The sequence below is a fragment of the Pleurodeles waltl genome, chromosome 9 (assembly GCF_031143425.1).
Source record: "Pleurodeles waltl isolate 20211129_DDA chromosome 9, aPleWal1.hap1.20221129, whole genome shotgun sequence".
In the NCBI taxonomy this organism is placed as follows: domain Eukaryota; kingdom Metazoa; phylum Chordata; class Amphibia; order Caudata; family Salamandridae; genus Pleurodeles; species Pleurodeles waltl.
In genome coordinates, this window is record NC_090448.1 from 766,665,140 (window position 1) to 766,682,781 (window position 17,642).

Here is a 17,642-nt window from a genome sequence, read left to right on the forward strand (position 1 = left end):
AGGAATTAAAAATGTGATTATGTAGCTAGGACCTGGCCGGAGAGCCAAAAGCATCCCAGACACTACATACAGCTTGATAAATGTGACAGAGGGTAGAAAGTCTGATATTAGTCCTGCAGGCAATCTTCTATGTTAAGTGCATGAAGTTTGCCCTAAACGTGCATAATTCTCTCAAAATGAGCGTGTCCTGGAGCTCCAATAAAGAAGTTGGGCTATCCCGACTATGGAAAGATATGAGAGTGCCAAATATGACTGATTGGGTGAGTGTGATGAGAGCAGCCGGAAGGTCGCATAGGATAAGTGTGCCTGATACATACATACCGCTTTAAAGAACACTACACCTCAATGCATTAACCATCCACAACCCAGCGTCCTCTCCTATTACTCATTGACTTTATGCTTGTGTTTGACCACGTACAGGGCTCTGCTCCATTTTGGCTAGTTTTGTGCTAAAGAAATACCATATACATGCATTCCTACATGCATGCTTATAATGTGCAGTGTGATTTTATTGGAGATGGGAGAGATCTTGTTCAGTAGAATACAGGACACATGGCCTCTGTGAAGAGAATAAAGTAGGGCAAGTAAAGGTTAAACCTAATGAGGAGTACATGCTCCCACATGTTGGAGATGAAAAGACAAGGAGGAGCTTGGTCGGTAGTTAGAAGATAGGGGAAGGGAATGCATTTTTTTAAAAGTGTGAACGCTATGGCAGACTTAAAGTATTTTGGGTAGATAATTCCATGCAGATTGAGTACACGGCTGAAGGAAGTGAGGTTGCATGAATATGGAGGAATGAGTATGACTCTACCGGACAAAAAGGGTAGGATCCGGAGGCCTCCAAAACGGCCCACACTCCCCCCGCCAGGAACACACGGAGCGACAAGCTTTTATCGTTGGAAGAGGTTATTTTATTTTCAAACACATATTTCAAAACATCTCATAACTCAACAAGTCAGAAATATCAACAGCAAATATAGCAAAGGTTAATCACTTTTAAGGAAACATCTTTATTTACATGTTAACGAGAATTTCTTGTGAACATAAATCAATCTGACAGGATCCCTTCCTGTCCTGAACCACCATTGGACCACACAGGTGACCCATGTCTCACCTGTATCCGTAGGAGGGGCGGTTACCCTGACTACACCGTACCTTGTCCTCATGTTTCGGGATCCGCCCCCCCCAAACACCAATCAGCCCTGGGGTGTAATGGGGGGAGCCAAGAGCTGGAGCCCCATGTTCCCCCCAGCGATCTGAGGTCTCTTACCCCCTGATCTGGTGTGTACATCCGCTGGTTGGCTCAGAACTTCAGGATCCTATCCCAGATGTACTCCTGGGGTCCCCACCTTGGGGACTCCCTCCTATTGTTTCTAGTCACATTTATATCTCAATTTCCGCCACAAGGGCGACCAGGGCCCAAAAGGTCCTTCGCTCTCCCCCCCTAAAAAGAGGCTGCGGGCAAACCCCCACATGTCACGGATAAATTGATCGGTTCCCTCATCAGATAAATGTACCTGGTCCTTGTGAAACATGTGGGCGCCCTTCAACAGGCCCATAGGCGCCCCGGGCCCGGGCAGAGTTTTGCCATCTCGGCATTAAGCCGGCGAACTGACACATTGATGGTTCTAGATCTTATCCCTGCCCCCCACTTACGACGTGGTACCATGTGTGACCAGGCGAATGCTGCCCCTGGGAATTGCTTTGCCACCCTTGTGATTTCAAGGAATACTGTTTCCCTCAGGGCCTTTCGGCCTAAATGCACTAAATCGTTGCCCCCCAAGTGAATAATGATTAGATCCGGAGACTGCAGTCCCCCACATCCTTTCGCCATATCGACCAAATGCTGTAGTTGCGTGATGCCTCCTCCACCAGTGCCACATCAGCGAAATGCCACGTCTTCCATGTCTGCCGGCTTCGACCCACGGAGCTGTTGCAACCGGTATGCCGCTCGACGAACAAGTGAATGCCCCAAAACCCAGACCACACGTTGAGACATTTGACTGAAAGAAAAGAAACAAGCGCGTGAGACATCACCACCAAGCAACCCAGCTACCGTTACACCAAATCTGGCCTGATGTACCGCTTGTAACACTCTGAAGACCATCGACCTATGCTTTTTAACGCGTTTGCCGGAAGGCCTGCTGCCGCCGCTACCCTTGCTGCCCCAATTTCTAAATGAATGGGATGAGTACCCTTTGTGATCCACCCCAATTGCTTTCAGGGGCAACTTAAAGACTTCAGCGAACTGGTAGCGCGACAGGCAGTCTCCACTGGGGTGAATGAACAAGGCCGGAGAGCCTGTCGTAGGGCGGACTGCAAGATAACTGTTTGTAAGTGACACAGGGCAAAGGGGGGAACCAGGCGCCGCACAAAGTGTGATGCGTTTTCCTTTCTTAAGCTGGTCGGTCTTTGATTTGCGCAACGTTATGGGTAGGGACCCGGTGCATACCAGCACGTCTCTCTGCTGTAAACCCCCTAAGTGGTCACCCTTGGAAGAGCCTATCAACTCGCTGATGCGGAAAGCCCCGTAAAAAGCCAAAGTGAATGCCACGGCGAATAGTGCCGCCTCGGCCGGGGAAGGGCATACGGCGTGGAGCGCCCTCAAAATCCTTTCCAACAAAGGGCGGTGACGGGACGCCTGGCGTCAGAGCTACCTTGGGATCCCTTTGCCCACCCCAACAGGGCCTGTCTTATAATAAATGTATTCAGAGGCCTCTCTAAATTACGTATTTTTGCGAAAAAGCGTATCGCCACCAAGTGGGCCTTCGCGCATGACACAGGACGACCTACGCTCTGTAAATGTTGTAGAAACACCCCAACTGCAGACTCAGAGAATGTATCTGCAATATGCTGCGACCGCAAAAATCGCCTGTAAAGGAAAAAACAGTTTTCATAAGCTGCTTTTGTGCGTGGAGCCAGAGATGTTGCTACTAAGTCTGGGAGGGTGGGGCACCAATCTTCCACAGAGATTCTGGGAACTCCGTCATCTTCTCCATCGCCTGAGGGTGATACCGCATAAAATCCTGCATTAATGATCGAGACAATGCGTCAGTTGCGTTGTTATGAACCCCAGGCACGTGTTTTGCCTTGAACGTAATGTGCTGAAGACAAGCCAGAATTAAGTGTTTCAAAAGTCGCAAGACCAAATGGCATGAAGCCCCTTGGCAGTTGATAACTTCTACCACCGCCATGTTATCGGACCAGAAAATTACCACCCTGTTCCTTAATTCCTTTGCCCAGATGTTTACGTGACCACAATTGGGAATAATTCTAGGAAAGCTATATTCTTGGTCCACCCCCACCCGACCCAATCTCCAGGCCAATCTGCCCTACACCACAGTGAGCCCAGAATTGCGCCAAAACCTATGCTACCCGCAGAGTCAGTGTATAGGCCCAGCGTGGGGCTGGATATCACTTTTTTCGGCCAAATGACAGACCCATTGAATGTCCTTAGAAACAGATCCCACAACCTTAGGTCGTCTCTAACCTCTCTAGACAACCGAGTGTGGTGGTGTTTTTCTTTCAGCCCCGCCATTGAGCGAGCTATTGACCTGGAAAAGGGGCGGCCCATGGGGATGATTCTCAGAGCAAAATTCAGCTGGCCCACGAGTACCTGTAGCTGGTGCAGGGTCACCTTTTCTTGAGACAATATAGCCCGAATGGACTCTTTGAAGGCCAGCAACTTATCCAACGGTAAGCGACACTCCCCTGCCATGAAGTCAATTTCAATCCCCAGGAAAGTGATGCACGTAGAAGGTCCGACTGTTTTTTCGGGAGCCAAAGGAACACCGAATTCTTCAAACAAAGCGATTAAAGCTTGGAGGGCCCACCTGCACCTGTCAGAATTAGTGGGGCCCAGGATCAGGAAGTCATCCAGGTAATGAATGACCTCGCGGTGCCCAGTACGCTGCGAGAACACCCACTGAAGAAAGGAGCTCAATTGCTTGAAATAACTGCATGATATACTACAACCCATGGGCATGCATTGTTTGAAATAATATTCCCCCCGGAATTGAAAACCCAGCAGGTGGTAGTCATCGGGGTGAACGGGAAGCAGACGGAAGGCAGACTCAATGTCGGTTTTTGCTAACAGAGACCCCCGGCCCAACGCCTTAACTTTATCTACTGCATTATCCACTGACACATAACGGACCGAACAGAGCTGCGGATCAATGGCATCGTTGACTGATGACCCCCGAGGGGCCGACAGATTGTGAATCAGTCTGAACTGACCTGCTTCTTTTTTAGGAACCACTCCCAACTGGGAACACACAAAACCAGATAGTGGTGGGCACCTAAAAGGGCCGGCAAGCCTGCCCAGGGCCCTTTCTTTCTCCAGCTTCCTGGCAACTACTGCAGTGTTCTGTGAAGCGGATATTAGGTTCTTACAGTGATTCACAGGAGAAACATTAGGTGCGGGCATCCTGAAGCCAAAGGAGAATCCGTTAAGAAGTACTGATGCTGAGCCCAAAGAACGGTAAGCCTGCAACCAAGGGCGTAACGCTTCTAACCTGATCGGGGAGGGGAGAGGGGGATCACCTTGATGGTTTACTGGGGTCCTGACCCCTCTCTTTTGATTTCTTGATACATTTTGATTCAGGGTGGGAGGGGTGTCCGCAAAAGGAACAATTATGCCTGAATTTGCATGTTCCTGCGGGACGTGAACACGTCTTTCTGTTGAATGCCCAGCACGACCCTTTCTTCTCACCGGACAGCTGGGGCCAAAAGGGCTGCCTCCCTGGGACCTTGTTGTTAACGCATTCGAGCCACACATTTACCTCTGTTTGATTCCACCCAATGGAAGGATCCTCTACTTTAGCCCAACGAAAATCTCTACCGTATTCCAACCAGGCCAACCCCCCATACGTGTGTTGGGATTTTAATATTTTATTAGCATAATAAATCAAAGAGGTGCCCAACTCTGTTTTTTTCTCTAAAAGGATTGACATAAAAACGTTAAAGCCAAATAGCCAATTTGTGATGTTCTCCTCTATTTTAGGCTTTCTTTCAACATAGGAGGATGATTTAGGTTCCTTCTCCTTCACTTCAATCTCCCTTCTTTTTGCCCTTATTAATGAAAAAACATCCACGAAGTCCCCCTTCCAAATTTTTTCCTTCACTTCCGTGCTAACATGAGCTGCCAGCTTACCTGGTCTGGATAATAACGAGTCTGTTGTCCCTTCCTTAGTAGGGATGTCCGGACCCGGAAGCTTGCTTGAGCTGGTCAAGATGTTTTGAATTGGAGGGGGTGATGTGAGACAGGTGCTCGGTGCCAGAGCGACACTCGGGCTACTATTCGAGGCCTGCAAAGGGTTTGAGGAGTGCGCTGCAACTAGTGAATCTACCTGGCGCTTTAAGTCTGCTACTGTATTTTGCCAAGAGTCGTTCGCCCCCCCACGGTGTTGTGGGTGGTGGCGCGGCGGTAGCAGGAGCATTAATACCGGCCAACAACTTAGACACTTCCATTAGCGCCAATCTGGAGGGATCCTGATCCTGCGCCTGGGGTTCGGGCAAGCACACTGGCGGGGGACCCGACGGCCGGGGAACAGCTACCCCCCATGGAGAGGGGTGGGTGATGGCCCGGGCTGAACTGTAGGCGCTAAGGCCGCCAAGGATTTACGTATATAAGCTAGGACCCCTTCTACAGTATACCCATGCCTGGAGGAGCCGTGGAGCCCGTGGTAACAGCGTGAGGCACGGGGGGTGGCACTGCGGGCGTGGCCGGGGTATCAGGCAAGATCAGCTGTGCTGGTAGACTAACTGCTGCGGAGGGCGTCAGAACGATGGTGGCCGGCACCTGCGCTTTGCAATTCTTTCTGCGCGTAACCGGGGGGAAAGCTGCACTGGGGGCCACGTGGGACCGTTTTGGGCGGGAACCCCTAACTCTGCCCTCATCCTTCTCAGGACGCTCAATGCCCTCACTGGTTTCCTCACTCCCCAATTTTTCTAAGACTAATCTTAGCAGCTGGGATAACTCTGGGTCACGCCTATTCCCTTTCTGGGTGCTAGCCTTTTTAGGTGGCATGTTGGACTGCAAAGATGGCCACTATCCTGGGGCAAACTGTTAAAGACTATCTATTAATATAACCCTTTTTTTTTTTTTTTTGGATGAACCTGAAAAGAATGTAAATACAAACCAGTCACACACAAGGATTAATAAGATAACCCTCCACAAATGCTTTTAACTTTTCGACAACCACCTTAAACATGTGTGCCACCATACACAACTCAGAGGCCAGAGGCAGCAACTGAGAAAGCCCCTAGGTACAACCCGGCCTTAAAGTTTTGCCGCTATTCTGCTGCTCATCTCCTAATGAAAAACATTGCCCTAGAATCAATTCAGCAGTGCCTCACACAATGTCCAAATTTAAAAAAGGCCTTAAACCCACAAAAGCGCCAACCACTTGCCTAAAACCTTTTGACCGCTAAAAAAGAGGCAGCCGCGTGTGCGTGCCGATCCTAGGAGCTTAATACTCGAGGGCGCTCCGGCTAAAACCACTCGACGCACGTAGGGAGATAACATTTTATGCGTTGTTGTAACAAAGCGCGGTAAACGCGGTGTTTCAGGCAAAGAGCGCCCAACCGTAAAAAACGTCACTTTGCAAAAAATTGAGCTCCTACGGCCCAAAACGTCCCAGGTGGGATCCAAAACCCACAACCTTTCCCTTACATGCACGCAGCAACAAACACTTCGTGCTCGAGTCCAACCCAAAACCCCTTAACAAAGCAATACGCCTCCTCATAACTAGGCGACCTGCAGCGCCAAAGGTGCTTGCCTATACCAACAAACCCCAGCGCGCACGAACCTTCGACACGCTGAGACTCACCTTAATTTGGGCGCGGAGAAATTTCTCTCCCGGTCTCCACGCAGCGTCCTCACCGACCGAAGAACTCCAGACGCCAAACCAAAGAACAGGAACAGGAATCAGCACAATCGCGGGCTGCAGTGCAGGTCCGGCCGCCACATGTAGGTAAAGAAGGACTAGCCTTCTTGGGGGGGCTCTTAAATAGCCCCCCACCGGTCTGCGGCGGCCGGATCCGGCCCAACAGTGAACGCCGGCCCCACGACATGCCCCCTGCTGACTGACTTCCGCCCCACTGCCTCGCGAGGCGCGAGGGCGGAAGACCCGGCCGACCCCAATGTATTCCCGGCGAGATCGTAGGCCCAAGGATAAAAAAGGGGGGGTTGCCCCAGGGCCTTGGAGGCCCCAACTCCTAACGGGCCGCGCCCCCCCACTTCGGTGCGGGTGCTTTTCCCTTTGAGGAAGCCTAGTCTGTTGACCAGCCCAGAACAGGAAACTCTATACACACCTAAACAACTGCCGGAGCACAGCAAATCACACATCCATTAGATCCAATGTGTGCATAAAGTATTGATGGCATTACACAATTACAGTTCAATATATGGGCATAACCCCAACAATAGTTGTTTTATGACATCAAAAGCACTGCAACATGTAGGACAGAAACATACCACCTGGCAATTTTTGCAAGAAGCAACTGAATCCAAAAGTCATGCCTAAGTGCTGATACTCCCCTCAAACAATTGTTTGAGGGTGGTCCCTGGCCATCCATCCTAGATGGCATGGCTCCAACCCATCTCCCTTTGCTCAAATGCCAAGACAGCCTTCAAACTCTTCTGAAAGAAAGAGGCACTGCTGTAATAGTGGGCCTTGGATAGAGGTTGGCCCGACACCTGGCCTGGTAAAGGTGAGCAGCAAAAGTATCTGCTATGGGATGTTTTGTTTTGAAATTCATGTGCTGGCCCGGGAAGGGTGCTTGGCACCCATTGGCTGCCAGAGGTCATTGGGATCAACTGGACAGCAGGCAGGGGCACAGGAAGGGTAATTTAAGCCATGGATTGTAGAAAGCACCCACATCGCTTTCTGGAGAACAGTACCCCTGCAAAGCATTGCTGCAAGCTGCTGCAATGGAATTGAGCTTCTTTTGCTCAGGCTCTTTATTGATGTGGCTTGGAGTGTGGGTTTTGGTGCCTTATTGGACTCGAAGTGGTGAGCTTACTCCTGGCCGTGGGAATGGTTTGATTTGGGTGTAGTGAAAAATATCACCTTTTTTTTGTTGTTTCCCATAGTGGTGGCCTTAAATATATGGGCAGATCAGTTCCTCAACCAGTCTGTAACATTTTGGTCTGATAGTATGTCTGTTGTGGAGTCCATTAACTCCCAGCATACAAAATGAAAAAAATGAAAAAGGGCCCTTGGTCTACTCAAACACTTGGTACTTTACTGTTTAAAGAGTCATATTTTGATCATAATCGCTGCCAGTCTTGCAACCAAAACAAGGAGGGCCTACGAGAGGACCTTCCAGACCTTTCTGGCATGCACATCAGGACATGCACAGGCACATTGTTAATTCACTCATCCCTGATGGCCCTCATCTGCCTCATAATTGCAGTGGCCCTGAGTATAATAAGGCGCTCTCTTAGTAGGTGACCCACTAATGCTGTCCTCTTTCCTTCCTATTGTTTCTATATATTAGGGCACATGACTACAGCCAGTGTGCTGATTCTTGGCCATTCTTTTATGAGGTGAGAAGGAGCATTTTTCTAGCAGAGTTGATTCCATAGACGAGCAGCTAATGCGAAACTGTGTTTTCTTTTGGTCAGCAAGGAGGGTCTTTGGCTCGAAAGACTGCCCCGGCTAGTGGAGGAGATTGATGTCAGGAGGCTCCAGCCACCGGCATGTATCAATCTTCATATAGGTAGTAATGATCTTGCATTGTTAAGGAGAAAAGGCGTCTTTGAGAAGTTGTTGATGGAGATCTTGTGGCTTGCTAAGAGATTCCCTGGGACAGTGATCGTTTGGTTCTATATTATCCCACATCAGGTATGGCGTGTAGGTCATCCCACAAAGGGGCTGAATGAGTCAGTGAGGCTCTTGAATAGTCGGGTGAAACATCTCCTTATACAGTGATTCTGAAGATAATCCCACATGGCTGCCTTAGAGGTGAAGATCCCCCTGACGTAAGGGGGAGACCTGGTCAGTCAGCCAATCAACTGGGTCTGTGGTGGTTTTAGAGTCAGGTTTGGCCACCTTGGCAGCTGGAATAAGAAGGCAAACAAATTCCAGATACATTTGGCTTTAAACCTTTGATCAAGTAGGGGCAGAGGAACTACGGTCTGTAAGGCAGGACCAGGGACGTCCGCTACAGCGTTTGTCCTTGGCTCTCTGGGTTTTTAATGGCACTGCCCAGGGGACTGTGGGGAGTTGGAGCTTGCACCAAGGGACCGATATCCGGCCCGGTTGCCCAGGCCCCCTCCCAAAGGATGCCGGGGAGATCCCTCTTTTGGATTGCTCTGGCATGAGTGTTTAATGGGCTCAGTTGACTTGCTGGAATGCTGGCTTCTCTCCCTGTGAGGGAACAGGGGAGATCACCTTGTTAAGAGTGTATATGTGGGTCATACTGGGTAGCTCTCAGGCTCACAAGTCAAATAGCTGGTGGTCTTAGGATCTGTGGGGTGGTCAAACAAAACTTAAAAAATTGATTAGGTGATTTCTCAAACTCTTTTACGATGCATGTATTTACATTGTTATATTGGACCAAATGTTATGAATGCTATCTTGGTGTTGTAATAAATACAGCCTGAGAACTGTTTCTCAAATATGAATCTGATGTTTCCGGCCAGTTCTTTGCCTTCTATTATAGAGGGTGCTCTAGAAACTCGGCTAGAGGGGTTTCTTAGACTTCACACATCTACCCCGGGCATTGGTGCAATTCGCTACCTGTGGTCAGGAAGCACACCAGAGATCCAGATCTGTGTCTTTTGTTACCTGTGGTAGTGATGACCATTTTCTGAAGCCATAATATCACCACACACTGGAATATAAATGATATGCAACGGTCCCTGACAAGCTGCAGCCTTCTGATCAGAAATAAGCCAAAGGTGTAAGAAACCTCCTTGCAGTATGAAGTCTTCAAAGGACTGAAGAAAACCAGGAATCCGAAACCCAATTTTAGGGTTCTTCTGGTGTGAAGAGTCAAGAGTGTAGTGTCTTGCATGATTTAGAATGGAACCTTCATGGCTCACCAAGGACCTGTATCTGTGTGTGAAGTAATCGCTAGAATAGAATGCACGAGAGCTTACCATGTTGTGGTTCCAGGTACAGGCAGATGGATAAAGATGCATGATTTACAACTCTGTGTGCGGCCTAGCCACTCCGCAGGTACCAGGCTGGGGAAGATGCTACAGCTGGTGACAAGATAGGGGATAATTAACCCGAAGAAGAAAGTGCTATCTTGGAGAGTTTGCCGTGGTCCAAGCAAACTGCTTATACGTGTGGCGTTGTCGCAGTACTGAGCCGACAGTTGGAGTATGTGAGGTCAAAGAGCAACTCCAGTTGGAGTGAAGTGTCTGAATGTAAAGAGAGTTTCAAGGAAAAGTCTAAGCATCATTGGTCAAGAACCTGTAACCAAGATTCTAGAAAAAGGTACTGCACTGCAGTACAAAATAAAGTTATACAATATATGGAGCATTCACTCTAAAGGTGGAGTAAACCAGGAAGTTAAGTGCAGTTAATAACAACTATAAAATATAAAATAGCGCTCAAGGTGGCTCAACCAGGTGTGAAACAATACAAACTGAAATATAAAAAGAATAAAGTAAAGCACTTACTGAGCCCACTAAAAAGAGTTGCTGCATCATGGCTGAAATTGGCCCCAAGAGTAGTGCACGGGGTAGTGATTAACCAGCAGTCTGTATTTCCTGTGGCCAGAAACTCTGTAAAAGGCCATTCTGCCGATTGAGCTCATCAAGGACGACCCCAAGGCTGTACCATTGCAGAACCAGGGCAGCGGCATGAATGAGGCTGATACTGATTTCCAGTCAGAGAGGCCAAAGAAAGCCCCCCTCTCAACAGCAGTAAGTTCCACACCAGTTTACAATGCTGCTGCCTATTTCAAACCACCATTCAACACAGCCAAAAATCAAAATATTAGTGATAGATGGACTGCATGGATAGAGATATTAGAAGATTTCATTGATGCAATTGAAGATACTGATAACAGGAAGATTATCAAATATCTTAAATCTTGCTGGTGATGTTGTGAAAGAAGTCATAAAGAAAATGCAGAGAACTGACAAAGAGGTCACATACTGTTAGATTGAGAATGGTTGAATCTCAAGTTTAATCCAGTACCAAACATCGATTATGAATGATACATTTTCAGTCAAGAACATCGAAGAGTTGGAAAAACAATTGATGAATTCAAGGAAAGGCTCGACACATTAATCAAACACTGTAAGTTCAATAAATATAATGCTGAAGAAGTTATGAGGCTAAGAGTGATCAGTGGACCAGGGGTGGCTCCTCCGCTATGGCGGAGGAGCGTCGCCTCCCCGCCATCATTGCTGCAAAACATTTACACGAAAACGATAATAAACTATGTTTATTATCATTTTCTTGTAAAAGGGACAGGCCACGGGCGATGACAGGAGCAGGGGGATTGCACAGCGCTCTCCCTCAGTCCACATGTATGGTGGCTGGCTGTCTTGGGCCAGCCAAACACACATTCGCACTAGGCTCGCTCCAAACCGGCACTGCGTTGCCGGGTTGGAGACAGCAGGCAGAGACTCTTACTCTGCCTCGGAGTGCCCTGGCTGGGTGGTTCATCAAATCCTAATGCTGTTTTCAAGCTGCCAGCAGCATGAAAGCAGTGCTAGGATTGGACTCAGGGCAAGCTGGAAGGCTGTGCCTGCAGTGGAGAACCGAGAAGCAAGTCGGAGCAGTGCGGCAAGAAAGGTCTGTTTATTTTTTTAAATTATTTTATATCTTTTAATTTTTTTTGTTGTCCCTTCGCCCCAAGCCCCCTGCCACGCTCCACCCCTTTATACTCCTGCGAGCCACTACTGCAGTTGACGCTTGTCCAATTTCATTCAGAGGACAAATGCTAAGAGAAACTTTTAGTCTGGAGCGAGTGTTGATGGCTGCCAGAGCTGAGGAAGGTGCTGAGAAACAAGCTGTCAACATGGAGGCTGGAGGTGCCCAGAGGGAGTCAGTCATGAATGTGATACCTAATTTGAAAGAAAAGACTGAAGGACACAAGGTGATGCCTACATGCAAAAAGACGTTGTATTTCAGATGTGGATTTGTGTTTCCACATGAAGAAAAGTGTCTCGCCAGTGGTCAGATGTGTAAAGGGTGTTGTAAAGAGAACCATTTTGTGATGATGTGCAGAGCGAAGGAAAAAAGCAAGTGCATCATGACGCATAGACAAAATGGCTGCCCGAACGTTCCAGAAGCAACATTCAACTCGTGCCCACAAGCCCAAACGGTGACATCAGTTGAAGCAAATAGACACTGATCAAAGTTAATTATTATCTAAATCATTGTCAAACAGTTCCTCAGTCTCAATAATAAGTGAAAATGAAGAAAGTGATTGTGCCACGTCAATGCTTACCTCAGAAAGGCGTGCAAATGTCGGACTGGTTACCTATGAGGAGAAAAGTCAGTCAAAAGAAGGTCAACATTTCAAAATAACGAAATCATACAAACACTGTCCAAAGATTACACTGAAAATAAATGGATGTTCAATAGCATTCATCATCGATAGTAGTGCTTCGATAAATATAATGTTTGAAGAATCTCTAATTCCGTGGCCTATGCCATCAAAGACCAAAGTGTACAGTTGGGCTGCATCAACACCCGTGAAGAGTAAAAGTTAATTTATGACGACAGTGAAAAATAAGAAAATAAAAGTTTAAGCACCAATACATGCACTTCAAGGTACAGCAACAAGTGCCTGCTTGCTCAGTTTTAGCACGGCTGCTGACATGAGATTGATTACAGTGAATTACAACATGTATGCTCATCACAAGATAGTAATCTATTCCCTTCATGGTTACATGTTTTGGGAAATTTAATGAATATGAAACTAAAACGTCTACAGGCGCACTGCTGAGGGCAGGTTACTGGCATTCCCGGAAAGAGAAAAATTATTCTCCTCTGGTTGAGGCTTGCGCGTTCCTAGGAAGCTCACTCTCGACTATGGGATGGGCGACTGATTGACCAATTGACGTTGACGATTTGTCTGCATTCAGTAAGTGACTACCTAGTATTTTTTCACACTTTTTGAATAGGAGAAGTAGTAGTTACGTTCCTGATGAAGCGTCATGGGATCATTCGTTGACCATTAAGACGCGAAACATGTTGACCATATTTCGACAGGATTAGGGACACTACCTTTTTCCTCTATATAGAGTATAGTGGGACATTTTTCCCGCATTCACTCTCTATGGTTTTTAATTTTGGGCTTAGCCTTTTCTTGATTCATTAAAGTGATGTTTAAGGCTCAGAGCTAATTTTAACTTTCCCCATCTCTCCTACATTTATTCATTTATGTCTTTTCATAGTCAGAATTCGTTTCAGACCCTAAATTTGGCAAACTATCTACGGTTTAGCACCATCCCGATTTTAGGGGTGATCCGCCAGACATTGCAGCACCGGTCTGTTGAGGAGATTGCCCAGTGATCAAGCTTGTCATCCTATTGGGTGCTTGAGGGCTCTCCTGATATCACTGATATCACTGACTACCCTCAACCCTGCATCCTTACCACATATATATCTTTTTTGGAACAGTGTACCTGTTTATTCTAATAGTTAGTTTTGGGAGACAGTACACTGCACCATGAACCTCCCAGTCCCTCCTCTTGTATTAATATGAAACTAAAACTGCATATTAAGGAGGATGTCCGTCCTGTTTCTCAGAGACATAGTTAAGTTGTTTTTCTTTTACAAGAGGCTATTGAAAAAGAACTTCAATCATTACTTAGGCATGACACTATTGAACATTCCCCTGGTCCAACGCCAAGGGTTTCTCCCATAGTAGTAGGGCCTAAAAAGGACAATGAAGGAGCTGTGTACATATGCGTTGACATGCGCCAAGTGAACAGTGCACTTGAACAAGAGCGACATCTAGGGTCGCACATTGCTAACACAATTATGCAATTAAATGTTGCCAAGATATTTTCTCGACTTGATTTGTATAAAGGTTATCATCAGTTAGAGCTAGAAGAACTCTGCCAATGTATTACAACTTTTGCTATACTTGTTGTTTTTTTTAGATACAAGAGACTTAGGTCCCGATTTAACAAAATTGCTGCTGAACCCAGTGCAGCGCCACTTTTCTTGCACCCCTTCGCGCCCCCTAACACCACCTTGTGTGCGCCATATCCTACATAAGGTGCACCATGGTGGTAGTTACTGAACTAGCATCAATTTTTTTAATGCTAGTTCATAGCTTTGCAGGATTAACGTAAACATTTTTTATGGCAATTCTGAAAAGCCTGTTGAGGCCTATTATAACTAATGGTGTGCCTCCTTTTACCGCCTGCCCTGAGCTGAAAAAACATGATGCAAAGAAATCTCTTAGATTTCTTTGTGCCATTTCCCTCCCCCCAACGGTGGAATGCCCCCTGGCATAGGCAAAATGTAGTGCAAAGGGTTACAAAGTGGCACAATGCATGCATTGCACCACTTTGTAAATTTGGTGTGGCGATTTTGGCCTTGTTGTGCCATATTAGTGTTAAAAAATATGACACTAACGTGGCACAGGGAGGCGCTGGGGCTCTTAAATCATCCCCTTAGTTTTGGTGTGTGATTGGCTGCTGAACTTTTCCAAGATGTCATGCGAGCATCATAAAAACTGTTGTGAAGGCATTCAACTATTGAGATGACATATTGTTTTTTGGAGCTACACAGAAGGAACACAGTAGAGCCCTCACACAAGTATGTCAATTACTCAGTAAGGCAGGCTTGGCTTTCAATGTCGACAAGTTTGAGTTCAATAAAGCAAAACTGAAATTCTTTGGCTGTTTATTTTCTGATGTGGGCATTATGCCTGACCCTGCAAAAGTACAAGCATTAACAAATGTTAAACCCACACAAGATCTTTCAATGGTACGTGCTTCTTGGAATGGCCAGCTACTGTCAGTGCTCCACCATAAGAGTTAAGAAAGAAAAACGTTTCTTTTAAATGGTCAAACAAATGTAAAAAAAGTTTCAAGAGAATCAAACATGCAATAGAAAATGCTACAGGAATGGCATACTTCAATCCAAAGCTCCATACCGAGATTGCAGTTGACGCTAGCCGCGTTGGGCTAGGAGCTATACTGGCACAGCATAGTCAATGCCCAAGTGCAAGTCGACATGTTGTGGCCTATGATATTAGAAGTTTATTTCAAACAGAACGTGCTTACTCACAGCCTGAAAAGGAGAGTTTGGCTGTAGCATGGGCTTGTGACATTTCCATGTATTCCTGTCGTGAAAGCCTTTTACACTGATGACTGATCATCAAGCCTTGCTGGCTATCTTTGGCAGTCCAAAGACCAAGATTCCTCCACAAATTGAATAATGGAACTACGATTGCAAGAGTATGATTATACAATTGTGCATTGACTGGGAAATTCAAGGACTTAGAACTCCATCCAGAGTAACTGAGGGCTACATCAATTTCATTGCCAAATCAAGTACACCAGTTGAAGTATCGTTAGCCCAGATTGTCACTGCATGAGTCATGATATTGACATGCTAATGTTAAAAGACAATTAAACTTCAGTCGTGGACCAAACATGATCGCCCTTTCAATAATGATGGTGAATATTTTAAATGTACAAGAATGTCAAGGATTAATTATCTGTACTTCAGGAAGAAGTTATCTGCGAGGATCAAGGATCCTGTTTCCAAAGAGTATAAAACAAAAGGTGTTTGAAGTGACTCACGAAGGACATTGTGGTATTGTTGCTACTATGAGTGCTCTTTGAGACCAAGTTTGGTTTCCATACTTAGATGAGAGTTGGATAGGAACTCAAAGCCTGTCACATATACTATTGCCTGTCAACCAAAGCCAGTCAACATAAGCTAAACTTGTCAGAACTCCCCAAAAATGCCTGGGAGAAAGTAGCCATCAATTTCTTCAGTCTACTTGACAATGAACATAATGTATAGTGATAATAGATTAATATTCATGTATTACATTGGTCACAGATCTCTCATCCACGACACATGCACGATTAATCAAAAAACTTAATGGCATATTTGCAACATGGGGTCAGCCAACCATTTTGAAGTCAGACAATGTTCAACCCTTTAATAGCAAAGAATTAAAGGAATTTCTGGAGCATGAACATAAACATCAAAATATCACACAATTGTGGCCACAGGCCAAGGGACTTTTTGAGCATGTTATGGGCACGCCAAAAAAAGCAGTGCAGCGTGCAACTGTTGAGAAGCTCAGCTTAAAAACAGTGCTTAGCTCCACTCTTTGAGATTATCGTTCAACATCCCACTGGACCACAGGTGAAAGTCTAGCAACTTTGCTGTTTTTGGGGAGAGCAATGGCAATGAAGATACCCCAACGGACCACAAAAAGAGATACTACTGAAACCTTGATTTGTACAAGGGACTTGTGACAAAAGTAGAAAATGAAAATGTATGCAGATAAGAGGTGACATGCAAAAGATCTCTCATTCTGAAAAGAAGATTTGGTGATCACTCGACCGCTTTGGAAAAGAAAATCTAATCCTCCTTATGATGCTAAACTTTTTCAAGTAGTGTCTACCAAAGGACACATGGTGACTGCCTGCCAACCAGGGAAATCCATTACCAGAGACTCTTCTCACTTCAGGCCTCTGTTTCATCTGTCTTCAGCTCGAGATGGTGAAAGGAAGACTGACCTTGAAAACTCAATGAATGTTGGTAATTTCTTACAATCATTGGCAACTTCTGACATTGAAGGCAACAGGTTACAGCTTCCAGTACCCAGATCGGATTGACAGATCAAAGCACCAAGAAGAATTATTGAAGAGATATAGTTTTATATTATTCTGCTGCTAAAAATGTGTCTGTCAAAATAATTTTCTAAAAATCTCCTGACTGACCTAGCTGCAGAGCAGTTTTAAAAGTAATCTGCAAACTCACGTACAGGTGATTGCTAATATGGAGCTGATGGGGAGAAAAGAAGTAACCAGGAGTGCTAGTAAACGCAGCCACAATTGAGTAAAACTCACAGCCCCCAGCTTCTTGAGGCACTTTATGATACCAAGAAACTACATAAGCATGCAAGGTACTGCAAACCTTAGAGGCCCAGCTGGCTGAGAAGCTGCAGCTGGAACAAAAACCCTTTTTGGGGATGGCCTGGGTCACAATCAAGCCTAGATGCCTTAGCCCATACCTGTCACCCCTCCCTTGTGTGGGACAATCAATGTGTATGGGTCAGTGAATCAACACCCAAATATGGATACGTGTTTAACCCCTTCACTGCCAGGCCTTTTCCCCCTCAGATGCTAGGCCTTTTTTTGGCTATTTGGGGCAGTTCACGCTTAGGCCCTCATAACTTTATTTGTGGGTTCCCCTGGATGAGACCAAGAAATTAGCCAAAATACACGTAGAATGTTGTTTTTTTGCAAAAAACAGAGAAAAGTGCTGCAGAAGAAAGCATTTGTGTTTTTTCCCTGAAATTGGCACCAACAAAGGGTTTGCTGTGCTACAATTACCATCTGCCCAGCTTTTAGGAACAGGCAGATTTGAATCAGAAAACTACATTTTTCAACACAATTGTGGCATTTTACTGAGACATATCCTCATTTTTACAATTTTTTTTGTGCTTTTAGCCTCCTTCCAGTT

The 17,642-nt window shown here is 46.1% G+C and overlaps 1 long non-coding RNA gene across 1 annotated transcript in view; it reads right to left on the reverse strand.

Annotated features, from left to right (window-relative positions):
• Nucleotides 1-967: 967 nt before the first annotated feature.
• The window catches only part of LOC138258713 (uncharacterized), a 71,170-nt gene continuing 54,495 nt past the window's right edge, over nucleotides 968-17,642 (reverse strand). Inside the window, exons 2-3 of the long non-coding RNA XR_011198520.1 lie at nucleotides 12,421-12,453; nucleotides 968-2,003 (exon numbers count right to left, since the gene is read on the reverse strand). This is a non-coding gene — a long non-coding RNA (uncharacterized lncRNA). The remainder of the gene's footprint in view (nucleotides 2,004-12,420; nucleotides 12,454-17,642) is intronic.